This window comes from Arvicola amphibius, chromosome 3 (genome assembly GCF_903992535.2).
Source record: "Arvicola amphibius chromosome 3, mArvAmp1.2, whole genome shotgun sequence".
Classification (NCBI taxonomy): domain Eukaryota; kingdom Metazoa; phylum Chordata; class Mammalia; order Rodentia; family Cricetidae; genus Arvicola; species Arvicola amphibius.
Genome location: NC_052049.1, coordinates 103,492,179 through 103,512,138, shown reverse-complemented (window position 1 = coordinate 103,512,138; position 19,960 = coordinate 103,492,179).

Below are 19,960 nucleotides of genomic sequence, written 5' to 3'. Positions count from 1 at the left end.
AGGAAGGATTGTTGGCAGGACTCAATGCCTGGAGACTGCCAGTCTGAGACAGCCCTCATCGTGCCTTGTGTGACTCCCCAAAATGTTCACTTGTTTCATCAATGGGTGAAAACCAAGAGGGCAGTAGAAAGTCAGCTAGCAAGGAGTGAGCTACAATCACAGTCACCTTTGATGTAGTCTGTTGTTAAAAGTGAGGTTTGGGGCCCCATCCATACTCAAGAGGTACACACTCATACTAAGTGTGCAAATGTGAATGCCAGCAGATGGGGATCATTGAGGGGCCTCCCTAGAGGCTGTCTGCCACAAGTTGTGTGTGTGTTGTTTGCGGGAATTGAGACCCAAAGTAAACATCCTCTCTCTCTCTCTCTCTCTCTCTCTCTCTCTCTCTCTCCAACGTGTTATAAGCAAGAGTTATCTGGGAAAAGAAACTTCAATGCCAAGGGCAAGCCTCAAATTCACACAATATATGTCATAGACTATCAAAGGAGATCTTGAGCCTAGAGTACTCCCAACACATTGGAGATGCTTAAGAAACAAAAGTAAGGGCTAGAGAAATGACTCAGAGGTTAAGAGCACTGGCTGCTCTTTCTGAGGTCCTGAGTTCAATTCCCAGTAACCACAGGGCAGCCCGCAACCATCTATAATGAGATCTGGTGCCCTCTTCTGGTGTGCAGACAGACATGCAGACAGAACACTATATGCATGATAAATAAATCTTTTAAAAATAGAAACAAAAGCAAACAGCTGCCTACTCCCACGCAGCTCAGAATATAAAGGGGAGTTGATTTTTGAAGGAAGGGTCCAAAAGAGTTCCAGTAGAAGGGCTTACACCTCCAAGGGCGTGTCCATCAAATGCCAAGGGGAAGAATAACAGAGACTGTATGTAGCAAACAAGGAGCACTTACGTATTTATCCGTGGTCTCCCCTATCATCTGGAGGGCTCCTCACACCTTGTCATGTCAGACAGCAGCTGTAGATATGTCTGTCTTACATTCACAATGAAAACTCAGGAGTCTGAGGAGTTAACTTGACCAAAATTGCATGGCTTAGGCAATGCTCCAGGGTGGGGATATGGACAGGGAGAGAGAAGTGTACAGAGAAAGGGTGTTTTCCAACAAATGGTGCTGGAACAATGGGATACCCATCGGCAAACACACACCGTTGCCCCCTTATTTCATGTAATATACAAAAATTAACACAAGTTGGATCAAAGTCCTATGCAACAGCTAAACCTACAAGGCTCTTCAATGAAACAGTTAGAAATAAGCAGAAGCTTTTGTGGAGTTGGGCGCCAATTTGTTGGCACACAAAAGAGTTCCACAATAGCCCAGAATGGAATATAACAAAGCTTTATTTATCCAGGGATAAACTCACAAAAAGAGTAGCAATCTACAGTTCTCTGTGTGTGCTGGGAACTGAAACTGAATCCAGCAGCCAAGAATCCAAGCACAACCAAGCTATGCACGCTTTTTTCACTCCCCCCCCCCCCACGTCTACATTTATAGTACTTAAGACCACGCCCAAAGTGGGCCGGTATCTTAAAGGCTATTGGCTGAAGGAGTTCTCACAGCAGATAGGATGCCGCTATGGCATGTGTCTCTCTGACTACATTCCCAGTCCCTTTGTGATCTTGAGCTAAACATTTTCTTTTTTAAAAAAAAAAATATTTATTTGTGTACAGCATTCCTTCCATGTGTGCTCGCGAGCCAGAAAGGGGCGCCAGGTCTCGCCACCATGTGGTTGCTGGGAATTGAACTCAGGACCTCTGGAAGAGCAGTCAGCGCTCTTAACCACTGAGCCATCTCTCCAGCCCCTGAGCTAAACACTTTCTAAAACACTGAAAGCACCAGCAGCCAAAAGAAACGCGGATGAATTGATCGTCACAAACATTTTAATCTTTGTTGTCTATGGCAGCACATGCTGTAGTCCCAGCACTTAGAAGCCTGAAGCAGGAAGACTTTCATTTTGAGACCAGGGTAACCTAGCAATACCCTGCCTGGAAAATAAAGCAAAACAACAACAAATAATAATAATAGTAGTAGTAGTAGTAATATATGTTTGTGCATCAAAGAATAGCAGCAAGGAAGTTCTGTGAAATATAACCAACATAATGGGAGCTAATGTCTTCAGTTCATTTATCTAGAGAATTGTCATGTGAAGAACTCTTATGGGGCCGGAGAGATGGCTCAGTAGCTCTTCCAGAGGACCCAGGTTGAATCCCCAGCACCCACATTGTGGCTCACAACTGACTGTAACTCGACCTCCTGTGGATCCAACTCCCTCACAAAGACATGCATGCCAAACACCAATGCGTATAAATATTTGAAACAGTTTTCAAAGAGCTCTTATAACCCAATAATAAAAAGAAGAAAGATATAATTTAGAAATAAGTCAACGATCATGTGGACATTTCTCCAGAGGATGAACATATGGCCAATAAGTACACCCAAAGATTCTCAACATCACTGGCAACCATGAAAAATTCAAATTAAATCCATAATGAAATAATATTTTACACCGTAAGAGTGTCAAAAATAAAATAATTATAATAATAAGAGGAAGAGGAGGAGAAGGTGCTGGGGTTGGTATTGCTGAGGATGTATGTAAAATTAGAGCCAGTGTAAACCTGCTGGCAGGTATATAAACTGGTGCAGCTTCTCTGGAAAAACCAGGCAGTTTTCCAAAGGCAAAACCAACTTATTTGTGACCCACTGATTCACTTCTAGACTCGACCTAAAAGCTTTGGTCCACACAAAATCCTATGCACCAGAGCTCAAAGCAGCACTCCTCCAAAAAAGACCCAAAATAGAGCCTTTCCAATATCTGTCTTGTCCATTTGCCCATCCCAGATGAATGAGGAAAAGTTGGGCTTATCCATTTGATGGGGAAATATTCCAAAGAAATGAAGTACATATGGGTGCTACAACATGGCTTAGCTTTGAAAACATCACACTAAGTGAAAGCAGATGATTCTGTTCGTATGAAATGTCTAAAATAGGCCGAGCTGTAGGCAGGAAAAACTGAAGAAAATGGGAGGGTTGAAGGTGATGATTGTATAATTTTGTGGACACCCTAAAATCCCCAAGGTTTTTTCAGAGGAAGAAGAATGAGATCAAGGCAGGCTTACTTTCCTAGGATAACAGTTTTCAGATTGGGGTCCTGAACTCTCTAAAGCAGCATATAAGGGCATCTGTATAGTTTTGTTGTTTGTTTATTTGTTTGTTTTCTTTTTAAGACGGCAGCTTTCCTCATGTTTTCCAGAGAGTCAAACCACAATACAAAATCACCACCCTCAAGCTGGCCTGGAGTGGTGGTGGTTTGGGGGTTACATCCCTCATGAAGCCCCTTTGGATTTCCCTTCTGGTTTGGTGTGGGAGGGACAGGCTGTAAGGTCAGATCTCATTTCCTGTCTGTTTAATCTCCACTCAGCTGTGTAGAGTTGGGTTAGCCAGCAGCCCAGGCCCTTGCTCTTCCCAGCGCCGTCCCCCCCTGTGGCACTCTGCCACTCAGCCTTCTCCCAGATGTGCCTGCAGAGACCTGCCTGCCGGGCTCCCCAGAAATGGATAGCCGTCCTCTTTCTAGTTTGAAAGAGATGTGTAGACAGCTAGCTCTAGGGCCCTGGACTCCAACGTTAGAGTTGGAATGGCCCAGAAGTAGGGCCACAGTTCTGGTCAGCTACAGACACTCTTGCTTTCAAGGCTGCTAACTTAGCATGACTGAGGAGTTCAACCCTCATTCTTGCAAAAAAGCACCATCGTTGTGTAAGGTTGTGTAAGGTTCATGTAATTGTCTCCTCATGGCCAAAGGGGAATGGCCATGGCTGCCTGGGAGCAAGCAGCTCGCAGCTGTCCCTAGTTGACTCACTCATCTTCCTCAAAAGGCTTTATTCTAAGCATCAGTAGGATTGTTCTTCTCTCCGGGACTCACCTCCCAACTCATCAAAGGTTCTCAAGGAGCAGGGCCCTCGGCCTCCCACTAAGCAAAGCAACACTACCTAAAGACAAGGGTAGCATTTCTCAGTAGTCCTGGCAACAGTTAGCCTTCTCTTCCCCAGGCTCAAAAGCCTCAACTCTTTTTTTCCCTCCACTCTCTGAAAGACCTTTCTTCTCCTAAAGACCACAAACCACATCTCTATCATCTTATAATGCAGGCCAGGCACAGTAGCATATGTCTGTAATCCCAACACTCTGGAGGTTGAGGCAGGAGGATTAAAGCAAGCCCACTAGTTTAGGCTACATAATACAACCTTATCTCAAATATACACAAACCCCTAAAAAGGAAAACAAAAGAAAATAATCGATGTTATATTTCTAGTGCCTGGTAAAAAGTAGGTGGCCTTGTTTTGCTTTGTTTTGTTTTCTCATGTTTTCAAAACAAGGTCTTGCTATGTAGCCCTGGCTGGCCTGGAATTTGATATGCAGACTATGTTAGCCTTGAACTTGTGATAATCCTCTTGCCTCTGCCTCCCAAGTTGGAGATTAAAGACACACCACCACATCCAGCTAAGAATTCTTCTCAGTACGTGATTTTTGGACAAATGAAGTCCTGGCTTAGTTAAGCTAAAGGTGTCAACTTATTGCACAAGACCTCAAACCCTGCAGAGCTTGGACCTCTAGGTGTGGGCAGCGCAAAGCCATCTTCTCTGTGGAAATAGCACTAAGGGGCAGCGCTCACTGGAACCCCCACTGTAGGCCAGGCAAGAACTTGCAAGGCAGAAGGAAGAGACATCATTTTCTATTCTCAGAGCTGCTTGTCTGTCTCACGCAGAACCCTTCAGCGAAGTCCGTTGCCTCTGCTCCAACCACAAAGCAAGTGCTCCTTTCTGAAGAGGTCTACAACAAAGATGGGACTGCCTGATTTCAGTCAAGGGCTCTTCTGATTTTAACATGCCACTGTGAACACCACAGCTGTGTCCAGTCATGGAGGGTTGTCTTTAATCACAGGGTTCATGGCTGGCCCCAGGAGCACAGTTACAATACATTGAGACGATGACTTCTTGGTTCACAAACACTGGATGCTAATGGCTACTCTTAAGGGTGTGTGTGTGTGTGTGTGTGTGTGTGTGTGTGTGTGTCTGGGGTGGGGGTAACTATGACACAGTTTGGCAGGAGAACTTCCAGAGTCATGTGGAACTGTTTCCAGCTCTCAGTTCTGTTTGCTCTTGGCAAGCTGCTGGCTCTCCACCGTGTTTTGCAATCTTGATAATGCTGTTATCACACGGGGTTATTTGGAGGCTCTGATGAGGACGTGGAGTGTAAAGTCAGGCATCAGAACACTTAGGAGGCAAGTCCTGGGCTTTTGCACCCCCAGTTCACCAGTTAGCCTAAGGACAGTTGGTCCACTGAAGGACCCAATGCCATGACTGCTAAGTATGGCTGGCTGAAGAATCACATAGGAGTTTTGTTTTGTTTTGTTTTTTAATTACAAATTTCTGAACTGGGAGATGGCTCAGCAGGGGAAGTGCACAGTCATGGAGACTGAGTTCATATCCATCTGTGATGTGCAGACCCAGCACCCACATGGAAAGCTTGGCATGGCAGTGCAAACCTGTCATTCCTGTGCTTGGGAGGGCACAGAGACAAAATGCTCTCGGGGTTCTCTGGTCAGCTAGTCTAGCCAACTTGTAAGCTCAGGGCTCAGTCAGAGATCCTGTGTCACAGAAGGCAAAGAGCAATAGAGGAAGACACCCAACATGGCCCTCTAGTGTCCACAGGCACATGCATGGACACTTTACCCTTACTGTCCCACCCACCCACATACACATTGCACACATACAACTAAAAGAAAAATAAATGTAAATTTCCAAGACTCAACTGTAGAAGGAATGGCTGGGCTGCGTCCTGCCACCCGGCTAGCTTTACTTGAAATAATTACATGGAAACTGTATTTATTTAAATACTGCCTGGCCCTTTATCTGTAGCTTCTTATTGGTTGATTCTCATATCTTGTTTTAACCCATATTTAGTAATCAGTGTAGCACCATGAGGTGGATCACTTACCAGGAGAGATCTTAACCTGTGTCCATCTTGGAGAGGAGAGGCATGGTGACTCACTATGGCGACTGCCTGAAGCGTCTCCCCCAACTCTGCTTCCTTTCTCCCACAATTCTGTTCTGTCTACTCCACCTACCTAATTTTCTGTCTCTTAAAGGGCCAAGGCAGTTTCTTTATTAATAATGAAAGTAACACATAGACACTTCTCCATCACTCAACCCCCAATCTATTTGCAAGAGGCCTGGGAATTTATGTTTTTAAAAGTTTCTGGGTTTGCAGTCTGCAAGTACCTCTTCCCAAATCCAAAATGGCCCTTTATCTATACAAAGCCCTGTGAGGGACAAGAGAGGAGTAGGTGATCCACCAACTGCTAGCCCATGTCTCCTCCCTACATCCTGGCCCAGGCTGTGGTGGGTCCCTTCTGAGGGAGGCACTGCTCATAAGGAAAGGCAAGACAGACAGGAGGGGTCAAAGTTCACACAAGCTGCACCACCTTCTGTTTCATTTACAAGTGGCAGTCACCTCATTAAACCAGGTCTCTCTTTCCCACCCTCCCTCACCCCATAGTTTACCCCTCACATCCCACACCTAGGCCTCTCCTTCCTCAGCTTGGCTAGGTGGCAACATAGAACTGGATTGGATATTCTGGGGCCCAGAGGCAGACAGAAGAACTCATGGAGACACCTGCCCACACTTCCTTTGGCACGCTCACCCCCACCTCCAAACTTTCCCAACATCTGGCATAAAGAACGCACTCAACAGATGTTTGTTAAACTCGAACATCTATGAATGTTCTATTATTGCCACGGCACAACCTGGAGGTGGGCCTCAGCAAGGACTCCTTCAAGTAGAGTCCAATAGAGCAAGAATAATGCACACCTTGAGGGGACTGGACCCTGGCGACCTGCTATGTGCCCTGCGCTGACTTCTCACCTCTTTGACCCTTTTGGTCTATGAAGGCAAAGTACTAGGATGGTTGTAAGAAACAGCTCACAAAAAAGCACCCAGCTTAGCGTGGGTGTCGCTAGTGGGCAAACACTGTACCCTGAATTCCGAGCATTTAATGGGCACGGAGCATCACACAGAATGAGCTCCGGTTCTGAGACTGCACGAAGGCCCCTGTGGCTGGTGGACGATACAGAAAGACCAGAGAGACCTGAATTGAGACCAGAAATAGAGATGCTAGCCTGGTCAGGCAATGGCAGAGTTGGTGCAAAGAAGTCATTAGTGAGGCCTTGGGTAGGACAGGAGCTGGCGTTGCAGTGTGGACTTGGGGAAGGCACGCCTGGGTGTCTCCTGTGAGCGACAGGTGCGCGACTTGACCTGAACCAAGGGAACGTCGAGAGAGGACAGCTAGATGCTCACAGTCCCTCCAGAACCTAAGGAAGAACTCCAGGCTGCAGTCAGCGTGTAGAGGAAGTTGCCGAGGTGTACGAGCTGGGGCAATGATACAAATGGATTCCCCCACCCCACACCTTTGAGTCTTCATTAGCCCATGAGCTGACCAAGGACTCCGTGTCAGCCACACTTGTAGAAGCGCTCATCTTACCCTTGGGTAGGGAAATGCCCCCACCCATCAATGCTGGAGGCAGGTGGGAGAGACAGCCCTGTAGTCATAGCATCCCTGACTACCACCAGTTGCGACACTGGGGACAGCAGGTCCTGCATCTCATCAGAGCAGTACAATTGAGCCACCGCAGTCATTGCTGGTGTAAGTGAGCCAGTCCCAAAACTGTGACCATGGGAGATCTGTCCCCAGTTCCCATTTAGTGAACCAACCCTGCAGCTGCCCAGGCCCAGAACCAGGGTTTGGAGTTAGCCTGCCCCAACATCCACCCCATCTGTGATCTGCTGGAGAGTGTGAAGGGACCTGACCTGCAGATCCAAAGCTGCAGAATCTCCACAACACAGGACATCAGCGGGATGTTCAGGAAGAGTCCTAGTGGGGGTCCAGCATCAAACGTGTAATGGAGACCACAGGCCTTGAACCAGACCAATGAGTCTTTGCAACGAACACTTGCAAGTAGAGACGTATGGACCAAGGAGTGAGAACACGGCGTGACTTGTCGGGCTGCACTGCAGCATCCATGATGAGATTTTTCATTCCTCTCCCTCCCCCCATTTTTTTTAATTTTGCTCATTTATTTTCTTCATTTTTTTCTCTTGAATTTTGTTTTATTCGTTGTGGGGGGTGCAGGGGTAGAGGGTAGACACGAAGGGATGGGAAATCAATGGGATCAAGACACATGATGTGAAAAACGCATAAAATTATTAATCAATTTTTAAAAAAGAAATGTCCTCTCCTCCCAAGCCGAACACACCCACAGCTGGAGAACACTGTCTCAGTTCTGCCTCCTGGGGCTCAGTCAGATGTCAGAGTGGAGAGGGGCACAGAGCATTTACAGGAGGCCCCTGTGGAGGGGCTGCTGAACCAAAGGCCCAAGCTCAGTCTGTCCTTAAAGTCTGTTTGTTTGGGGAAAGGTGGACTAAACCAGGAGCTAAGTCACAGTAGCATTAAATGGCTTGCAGACCCACTGTGCAGCCCCTTCCTCCAGGGTACCCTTCCCTTGTCTCTATCTAGAAAACTCTGAATTCTCCCCTCCTGCACTGAACAGCTCTCTCCTTGTCCTGGGTGTCCCTCCTAAGATATATCTGAAGCAGATTCACTTGCTGGTGCTCCCAGGACTCCCCACACAGCCCACAGGGAGCCTGGACCCTGGATGACTAGATGGAGAGTTAATAAGAGAATAAACCACTGCTCAGTGGTTGGTTGTCTACTTAATTTCTGTCTTTTCAAATGGACTGGGTACAGGAATTGAGTCTCTCTCTCTCTCTCTCTCTCTCTCTCTCATCAGATAATCATTGCAGAGGGGTCTAGATTATGCAGCACCTAAAGGATCTCCCCGAATTCTTCAGATCTTCCCAGGACCCCGAGCTCCAGGCATCAGGGAAGTGTCAAGTTTGCTGGGGCTTACACTGTACTGCGGACTGCAAAGTTGAAGACATGCCTCCCACCTTTTTCTAGTAGCCCGGAGCCTGGCCTGGAGGCCACTGAGATTTCAGAACAGGCTTGAGAAAGAGACAAAACTGCGGATCTGGTGATGGGGAACTTTCCTGAAAATTGTGAAGCCATTAGAGGAGCAGGAGCGGGAACCTTTGCAGAGGTGGGGCTTTCTGCCTCAGTGGGCATGCGGCTCTGACGTCCATACTCTGGGAAGAGGACTGCCTGCAGCTGCCTGGCCCTCACCTGGGCCCTACACTGGGATGGCTACCTGGCCAGGTAGTTTAGAAAATAACTGGACGTGGAACCTAGAGCTCCTAGCACCCAGAGTGTTCTGGGTAGGCAGAAGGGAAAGGAAGTTCCAGGTGGGTCCTGTTTGATCAAGGCTGCCAGGTATGTGGCCGAGATGGATATAGACACAGGACCTACGTTCCTCACTGGTTGGGGCTCAGCAGGAAAAGGTAGCAAGTGTCCTTCCCAATGTTCGGACATCTATTGCAGTTTTATTTGCTTATTTATGTGCATGAGAGAGAGAGTAAGAATGTGTGTGTGTGTGTGTGTGTGTGTGTGAGCGAGAGAGCGAGAAAGCGAGAGGGAGAGGGAGAGGGAGAGGGGAAGAGAGAGAGAGAGAGAGAGAGAGAGAGAGAGAGAGAGAGAGAGAGAGAGAGAGAGAGAGAATCATTAGGCTTGGTATTGAGCAGCTTTACCCAGCCATCTCAGTGGCTCCAAGTCTCAGACATCTGCTGTCATCTGCTTAACTTTGAAGCTTGCTTCTGTCATCTCCCCTGGAAGCCCTCAATGGCAAGAAGATCCCAAAATCTTCTCCAGGGTGAGTGAGCTTTTCACGGAAGTTCAGACTCTGGCTCCGACGAACTCTGGGACTATACTCAGTGTGCAGTCACGTGTGGCCACAGGCCTGGAGTCTCACAGCGTCCACAGGACAGGGATAGAACCCCTCGCTGAAGAGGTGTACAAAGGTGGCTGTGTTCCTGTCCACCCCTCCTCCCATGGTCCTTCCCAGGCATGTTGAGCTGTATGTATGGTCTTTTCAGTGATTACTGGGACAAGATACCAGCACTGACAGTTCTTGTCACAGTCCGCCCCTGTTTCATTCATATTGGAAAGGGGAAGACAGTTTAATTCCATGGCTCAGACATAGGGCTGCCTGCCAGACAGAGTGAGGTTGAGCTGACCCCTGCCCCTCCTCTCCTAGGAACTGGGCATGGAGAACAAAGGCCCTGGTGTCCCCTCTGCTCTCCTTCTTACTGTGGCCCTCTCTTTCCTCTTCCAAATAAGCACTGATAACAGCTAAATTGTCCAGGGATGAGTGATGCTACGTGCTTAGGAGGATGGGAAGAAAACCACGACATGTTTGACATAGCAACCTCAACCCTCCCCCATCCCACCCTTCAGAGAATAGGGGAGAGACTGATGCCAAGTCTTCAGATAAGGGTTACCTTAGTCCCACTATTTTGAGTTCTGAACATAAAACAGAACCAAAGTGCTTGTTTGGGGCAGTAGTTTCAAACTATCTTCCTGCCCCCAAATACATATCTCAAGGATGGTTGGTGACATTGCGTATTTCATTACATCGTCTGCTTCCAGACTGGGGAGGACTCGTTGGGTGTCACCCAGGCTCTCTCCTCCTCAGCTCCATCTTTTGTGGATGATTCCTATTCTCAGGGCTATCTCCCAAGAGAGCTTGGGTACTCATCACATATGGCCCCAAATCAAGGATACTGTATACCAGCTTGAATCATAGACTCCACACACACTGTGGTGAGGTGCGGAGCCCCTTCCTTTCTCTTTGTGCTTTTTTCTGCTTCTCTCCCAAACTATTAGAGCTGTTCTGTATTCTCCCCAGAACTCAAAAAAAAAAAAACCCAGAAAAAAAAAAAAAAACAGAAGACCCACCCTACCCCAAAGAAGCTAGCCCTGAGATCCCTGTCCTTTCTAGGAAAGTTGGCGGAAATCTTAGACCACTCCTCAAGATGGGCAACAACACAGTACCTTAGTACACAAGCTCCCATCTCATCCTAGCTGTAAGCCAGAAGACAACTTGTCCAGCTTCTTTTCCCCATCTCCAAAAGTTCTCCCTCCTGAGCTATGGTGAAGGTTTCATGAGATCGCACAGATATGGTACACACCACCTGGTGTGGTATTTTGCTGTAACAGCCCCAGGTGTCACCCACAATGTGAACCCACAGCACTGAGAATGGAAGGACATCCAGGAACTGCACAGAAGTGTCCACAACCTTGTGTCCGGAGCCCTTTCTGGAAACTGAGTACACACGGAGTCAGGATTCTTAGTTGAACCGAAATATCAGAAACAGCTCTGTTCTCTGAGATGATGGAACTGTGAACTCCAGGCAAATGGCTGAGGTTATCATTCCTTCTTCCAAATAAATAACCTCAGCTACCAAACCCAGGGACCTGGCGATAGGTACCTCAGGGATCGTAGTGTCTAGAGACACAGATCATAACCTCCATCTCATCCTCCCATTTGACAAGCAAGGACCTTGAGGCCAAGAGAGACCATGGCACAGCCAGCTAGCAGCAGAGTGGACACAGAGACCCAGCTTGCTTGTTTCCATGATGGGTATGATCCCCTTCCTGCTCTGGTCACGTGCCTCTAGCTTTGCAGGGGGCTTTGTTCATCCAGCCCGAAGCTGGAATCTGAACAGTTGAGAAAGAAATAACAGGAAACCTTTGTTAGTCCCTGAGATGCTTGGATCATCAGGGCAGCACAGGTTGAGAGCAAGGGTTCCCAAGTGAGCCCAGACCTAGTTCTGCTGCAGACAGATGTGGCCTTAAGATGTCATTTGGTCCTTCTTTGGCTCTGTGTCTTCCCTCAGTGAAATTGAAAAGGAATAGTACATTCCTTGCACAGCTACTATCGAGAACTTTAAACAGGCTAATACATGTAGGATGTTCTGACAGGTAAGGGATGCCAAATACTGAAATCCTATTAATTTCCCAGGTCTTGGTGAGTGGAGAAGACCAGGCTCCACTGTGGATACAGGCCCTATAAGCTTTCTTCCTTTCTTGGTTTTTCTTCCTAGATCACAGAAGTGGGGGCTGGCAGAAAATTTTGTTTTAAATTGGGGAGAAAGGGCAGGGAGGTACCAGAGAGTAGTAAAGTGTGTTCTGCTTTTCCAGAAGATTCAAGTTAAGTACCCAGGAGGGCAGGCAGTCTGTTAACTCCAGCTTCAGGGGATTTTACATCCTCTCTGGCTTCCATGGGTACCCACACATGTGACATATACCTGAACATACACACAAATAATAGATTAAAAATAAATTTTAAAAAAATCAAGAGAAACTTTTGGCAATTTCCATGACCTTAGACAGAGAAAGGACCAAACTCCCAGGGGCAGTCCCCTCCCCATCTGTCCTTCCATCCCCCTCACTACTCCTTTTCTATCTACAAGTGTGGCTGGGGGCCTCTCCAGTTGGTGAGTAACTTGCATCTGCTCATGTGAGATCAGGCCTAGCTGGTGCCGGTTAGAAGCAGAAGCAAACAGTCCCAGAGTTCAAGGCTAGAAAGTCCCCAGTCCCCTGCAGCCCCTCCATGCACCAGTTTCCTGCAGTCCCTCCATGCACCAGTCCCCTGAACTCCCTCCATGCACCAGTTTCCTGCAGCCCCTCCATGCACCAGTCCCCTGCAGCCCCTCCATGCACCAGTCCCCTGCACCCCCTCCATGCGCCAGTCCCCTGCAGCCCCTCCATGCACCAGTCCCCTGAACTCCCTCCATGCACCAGTCCCCTGAACTCCCTCCATGCACCAGTTTCCTGCAGCCCCTCCATGCACCAGTCCCCTGCAGCCCCTCCATGCACCAGTCCCCTGCAGCCCCTCCATGCACCAGTCCCCTGAACTCCCTCCATGCACCAGTTTCCTGCAGCCCCTCCATGCACCAGTCCCCTGCAGCCCCTCCATGCACCAGTCCCCTGCAGCCCCTCCATGCACCAGTCCCCTGAACTCCCTCCATGCACCAGTACCCTGCAGCCCCTCCATGCACCAGTCCCCTGAACTCCCTCCATGCACCAGTCCCCTGAACTCCCTCCATGCACCAGTCCCCTGAACTCCCTCCATGCACCAGTTTCCTGCAGTCCCTCCATGCACCAGTTTCCTGCAGTCCCTCCATGCACCAGTCCCCTGCAGCCCCTCCATGCACCAGTCCCCTGCAGCCCCTCCATGCACCAGGGTGCTTCACTTTCTAAGGAAAATTATATTCTCTGGTTCTAAGACTTGGGTGTTTCCTGCATAAAGTGCTCACCATGTGCCACATAATGTCCACTGTAAACGAAATAGGCAGGTGGGTCTAGCCACTAAGAACAGGCTGGAGATTTAGAACCAAGAGTCCCACACTACTGCCTAGTGCAATGCCGAGGTCAGGGAGGAGGAAGCTGCTCACGGAGAATCAAGAGATGAAAGGGGCGATGAGGACAGACTGGCGTCTTCCCCAGAAGCCAAGGATGGAAGAGAAAATTGTGTTCAGAAGCCCCCCTCACCTCCTGCTCCCTCCCTGACCTTGTGGCTCACATCAAAGTCAGGATCTCTTCCCACAGCCTGAACTGTCCAGTTCATCACTCCCGGCTCCTTGATGTCGCTGACTGACTGACGGACAGATGATAATAGCTCCCAGAGTGCTGAAGGATGCAGACTTCAGGTCAGAGCCAGCCCCTGCCTGGCTCTGTGCTGGGGGAAGCCACTGTCTCCACTGCTGAGTATTCTGCACATTCTCCGGGTGCCCTGGGGCAATCTGACTAGCTCATGCTGGGGAAGAGAGTGCATAGGTCGTCCTGAACCCCAAGGTCAAAGGCCAACAGATGCAGAAGTCTAAGGAGCTGAGGGTTCCTAAGTTCATGTCAGACTGGCATTAGAAGCAACAAAGATCCCGTGGAGAGAAACACAGTGAGGCCTGCCTGGGAGACTTCCTCACCCAACAAGCAAACTCCTCACACTCACTTCCTCACCCAAACCCATCCCTGGAGCTGGAGTTGCCACCTCTGCCTTCCCTCTGTTCACTAACTGATAAACCAGTGATTTATCTACACAACATTACTAGGTCAAAATCATGCTTACCTATCAACTAGTCCATCTAGTCAACAGAGAAGGCAGCTTTTAGACAGTAACCTCTAGTTAACTAGGCAGGAGCCGCAGACTCCACGTCTGACCTAAGCCGTGTCACGCGCGGTGAGAGCACATTCCCGCTAGGCCTTTGGTTAGTTGAGAACAGCTGGATCAAACTCTCCATATTTTCGTTTCATGAGCCTCTTATCACTGAGTCTGTATCAAGTTTTATTCACATCCTCTCCAGCAACCCAAAGCATGGCCTCTCCCTATGAATTTCACCTCTTCACCATGGAACAGAAAAGCCAGGTTCAAGCTAGCTTAAAAAAAAACGATAAAGGAACGAGATTCACAACACTGGAGTGGCCAAAGTCAAGTTCATCAGGAGGGTGAGAAAGAGAAAGAATGGCTTGTGAGGGTTTTGTTATTTGGTTAAAGCCTAGTCCCACTTTTGGGGGTAGTAGAAACAAGACATAGGCACAATATGGGGCGTTGCTGCCATCTGGTGGTAGTACTGAACAAGTCCTGTCACTTGCTCACTGCCAAAGTAAAACGAAATCTTACCCTATGACAATGTTTTTATATTCAATCCACCGTAACTTTCAAACAAAACAAAACAAAATTTACCAAAACAATACCACGGGACAATGAGATTCTTTCAACAAGTGCTTTTACGATGATCAGCTGCCTATTTAGACAGCTTCTTCCCCCACACATGGAAATGGGCTCAAAGGGGATTATAGACATAAACTTAAAAAGTCTTAAAACTATAAGAGCAAATATCTAATATGAGTTTGTGTTAGTCAGTAGTTGCCGAGAAAAGGCACAGTTGACAAAAGACAAAAGGAACTGATCCACACAGACAGAAGCGCTTTCAAAGTGCAAGGTATCAACAGGAGAGTGAGCACAAGCTACAGAAGAGGGGAAATTATTTGCAAGTTCTATCCTGACATGCTACTGATAGATAAGAAACACCTCAATAATGAGAAGACAGACCTATTCAAAATGAACAAAAAGTTCAAGTAACTGTTCCAAATAAAATACATGAGTGGCTTTTAAATGCAGCAAAGATGCTCAGGGGCCTTAACCATTGGGGAAATGCCAATTGTTGCTTTATTTTTCTTTAAGACATGCAAATAGAAAGGCAGAACTGTTGAGAGTGAGAAGTAAATAAAATAAAGGGATGCTGGGAGAAGATGACCAAAATACCTTACATACATGTATGAAATGGTCAAAGAATAAATTTTCAAATATTTTTCATTTTTTGTTTTTCAAGACAGGGTTTCTCTGTGCAACAGCCCTAGCTGTCCTGGAACTAGCTCTGTAGACCAGGTTGGCCTCAAACTCACAGAGATTTGCCTGCCTCTACTTCCCGAGTACTGGGATTAAAGGCATGAGACACCACCGTCCAGCTTTAAAATATTAAAGAAAGAAACAAATGCTGGCAAAGATGTGGGGAAAGGGGACCTTTTGCACTGTTGTTGGCAATGTGTATTAGAGCAGTCAGAGTGGAAATAAATGTGGAGCGTCCTCAAAAGTCTAAGATGAGGGGACTAAAAAGATAGCCAAAGGCTAAGAGCATTGGCTGCTCTGCCAGGTGTCCTGAGTTCAATTCCCAGAACCTACATGGCAGCTTACAACCATCTGTAACTGCAGGCCCAGGGATTCTAGGCCCTCTTCTGACCTCTGTGGCACTGCATGCACATGGAGCAAAGACACTCATGTACCTTAAAATAAAATAAAAATATCAGAAATTAGCTGGGTAGCAGTGATGCATGTCTTTAATACCAGCACTCAAGAGGCAGAGGCAGGTAGATCTCTGTGAGTTCAAGTCCAGCCTACTCTATAGAGTGAGTTTCAGGACAGCTAGGGATACAGAGTAGTATCCTGTAAATGGAGGTTGCTTGTTCATTTCCCAGATGCAAATAATCAAACAAAAACTATATTAATTACAGCACTGTTTGACTGATGACTCAGGCATATTTCTAGCTAGCTCTTACATCTTAAATCAATCCATTTCTATGAATCTATGTATCACCATGAAGCTGTGGCCTACTGGTAAGGTTCCAGCATCTGTCTCCTTTGGCAGCTACATGGTGTCTTTCTGACTCTGCCTTCTTTCCTCCTCTATCTCTGCTTGGAATTCCTGCCTTGCTATATTCTGCTAAGCCATTGGCCAAAACAGCTTGTTATTCATCAACCAATAAAAGCAACACATATGCAGAAGGAGATCCCATATCAGAATCCTGTCTAGAAAAACCACACACACACACACACACACACACACACACAATCTGTTGAAAATGTAAGTAAAAAATAGAACTATCATACAATTCACTGCTATCACTCTTCAGTAATGTGGAATTTCCCTCTGATGCTATGAATATGTTTTATTACCTTTGGTAAATAAAATGGCTATTTTGGCCTGTGGCAGGGCAGAATAAAGCCAGATGGGAAATCCAAACAGAGATATAGAGAGAGAGTAGGTAGAGTCAGGAAGACACCATGTAGCTGCTGAAAGAGAAGGATGCTGTAACCTTACTGGTAGGCCACAGCCTCATGGCATTACATAGTTTAATAGGAAAGGGTTTATTTAAGATGTAAGAGCTAGCTAGAAATATGCCTGAGTCATCAGTCAAACAGTGTTATAATTAACATAGTTTCAATGTGATTATTTGGGTGTGGGTAGCCAGGAAACAAACAATAAGTCTTTGTTTACAAAATGGCACCAATATGGGCCAACTATATCCACATAAAACCTGAGAGAGCTTGAGAAAAAATTCTAGACACACACAAACACACACACAATTAAAAAAGAAAAGCTAAGCACAGCTTCTTGGTAGCAGCATTTTCTCAGGTAGGCTGTTTGCTAGAGGCAAGCAGAGATACAATTCCTTTAAGAGAATGCTTCCTGACTCAGCATTAGCAGCAAAAACTCCTCTACCCCTTTAAGACCTGCTTCCTGGTTCGTGCTGGTCTTGTTACAGAGCACTTAAATGGGGTCTGTGAGCAGTGTGTTACAAATTGCTTAATGGTGACATAGATCCACTGTGGGTGACATAGACCTGCTGTGTCCCTGGAGCTGGGGTGGCAAGCATGGCTCACAGAGGCAGTAAACACTTCCACCATGTTGGACTGAGCAGATCAAACAGGCAGGGCAGCAGAGTTGGTCTTTGCCATGCCCACTTAGCATCTAGGGAAAAAAAAAGGAAAAAAGTGTTCCTGGTCAGAAAATGATTACAGATACACAATAAAGGGAGATTCAGATGAAAAAGAGCTCTGAATAGGTCATGGTATGTTTTTTAAAAAATGTATGTAGGCTTGGGAGAGAGAGGAAAAAGAATATATAGACAGTTATAAAAAGACAGACAGATTAAAGGAGTAAAAGTAATAAAGTTTTTAAAAGCCATGTAAAAATAAAAAATACAGAGTCTGGATTATGTAAATTATTGTGTGTTCTTTGTATTTTTTGACTGCAGAGAGACATTTGATTTGTTAAGCTAAACCAAAATATATATTTTAAAGATATCTTGACTTCAAAATTTGAGTCTAAGAATATATTACTTTGGGGGGCTGGAGAGATGGCTCAGAGGTTAAGAGCATTGTCTACTCTTCCAAAGGTCCTGAGTTCAATTCCCAGCAACCACATGGTGGCTCACAACCATCTGTAATGGGATTTGGTGCCCTCTTCTGGCCTGCAGGCATATACACAGACAGAATATTGTATACATAATAAATAAATAAATAAATAAATAAATAAATATTTTTTTAAAAAAATATATTACTTTGTAAAAGAGGTTCTGCTTTTGTTTCCACAGAGGATGAGAACCTATGAATTTCATCCAGGCTAATGTGGTTTGATGGAACAAAACCCCCAAAAGGTCTCTGTGAACCCTAAAAATACTTCATCCAACAAACAGCAGGAAGCAGTTTGAAGAAAACAACACTTAAATTTCCAAAATGATTGTTTATAAATGTTTATTTTTATTTTAAAAGGGTTGGTTATAAATGATGATGGTCATGCCCAATTTCTAAAAAACAAAATAATAAGGGAGATATTATAATAGAGACAAATACTTTGCATTGGCATGGATCTTGGTCTACTGATACAAATTTAAGGTAGATTTTGTTACACTCTGTATATATATTTTTTTACTCTTGCTTAAGGTATTATGTTTATGGAGCTCATTTAAAAATGTAATGTATAATTAAAAATTGCAGATTAATAGATAGTCATTTATAATAGTCAAACTTGTAGGCATGTTAGGTTTTCTAGATATATAGAAACACATTTCAGATGGATAGGTATTCTTCAAACCTTTTAAAGACCTATAAAATAAAGCATTTAAAATGTTTTGTTAACTTAGAACTTTCCATGACAATGAGACACATCTGCTCCTGGTAGCACTAATCTACTTTAAGAAAATGATGGGTGTCAAAGAGTTTCCTTATGCAGTTTGCTAGCCATTTGGGCAAGAAACTGCTCTTACCTGGACTGCTTGACAGTATGCTGTATGAACTGGACATACAGAACCCACAGAAAAATGACTGCTGAATTTGCCTAAAGAAGATGAGATAGTCCTTCAGGGTTCCTGCTTCATGAAAGAGCCTGCCAGATAGTCTGCAGGACACAGAAAAAGTGACTGACAAGCTGTCAATATAGCAAAACAGCTTTTCAAATTTCCTGCTTCATGGAAAAAGTCTGTCAGATAATATGGACCTGTAAGCAAAAAATGGATGCCCCAACATTACAGAAGAACTTTGAATGACTGTCCAGGCAGCGAGATGTCTCTGTCAATTCTAGAGTTTTGGAAGTTGTTTATAATGCACTTCCTATTTACTTAGGTAATATATCCTTCTGTGGTCTTTGATAGAGTTAGTTATAATTATAGTTTTCTTTAGTTATGATAAAAGATAAACTAGATGTGAAAATTTTCAGATACAAATAGACTAAATGTTTTAAGTGTAATTTTTGCTTGATACCTGTTTTGTTATACGTAATTTTACTATGTTAAAGTTAAACCTTCCTTTTATTTAGACAGAAAAGGGGAGATGATGTGGGATTCCCCTCTGTATGGTGTAAATATGTTTATTACCATTGGTTAATAAAGTAGCTGCTTTGGTTTATGGCAAGACAGAATAAAGGCAGGCAGGAAATCCATATAGAGATAGAGAGAGAGAGAGTAGGCGGAGTCAGGGAGAAGCCATGTAGCTACAGAAGGAGACAGAGGCTGGAACCTTACTAGTAGGCCACAGCCTCATGGCAATACATAAATTAATAGAAATGGGTTAATTTAAGATGTAAGAACTAGGCCTGGAGGGATGGCTCAGCCATTAAAGGCTGGCCTCACAACCAAAATATAAATGTAAAAGCTAGCTAGAAATATGCCTGAGTCATCTGCCAAACAGTATTGTAATTAATATAGTTTCAGTGTGGTTGGTTATTCAGGTCTGGGTGACCAGGAAACAAATGAGCAGTCTCTGTCAACACTTCGGAATATACCTGAAAGTCAGTTGGAATGAACCCCTGTATTTCCTTAACGTCAGCCAGAAGCAGCCAGACTGAGTAGATATCCATTTCCCAATTATTTTAGAGTCTCAACTTTGAAGGCGAAATGTTAGCTAGATATTAGACAGATATTCATGGGCTAGGAAGCCAATGAGGAAGGACCCCCCCTCCTTCACAGCATCCTTCTCCAAAATTTCTGATACCAGAGTCTTTCCCAAGACCACCTGATGAGAATGCCCCTCTTGGTTGAGAAAGGAGTCACAGGGATCTCCCTCTCCCTCTCCCCCCCCCCCCTCCCCCCCCCCCCTCACACACACACACACACACACACACACACACACACACACACACCTCTTTTGTTTTCACCTAATATAAACAAGTCA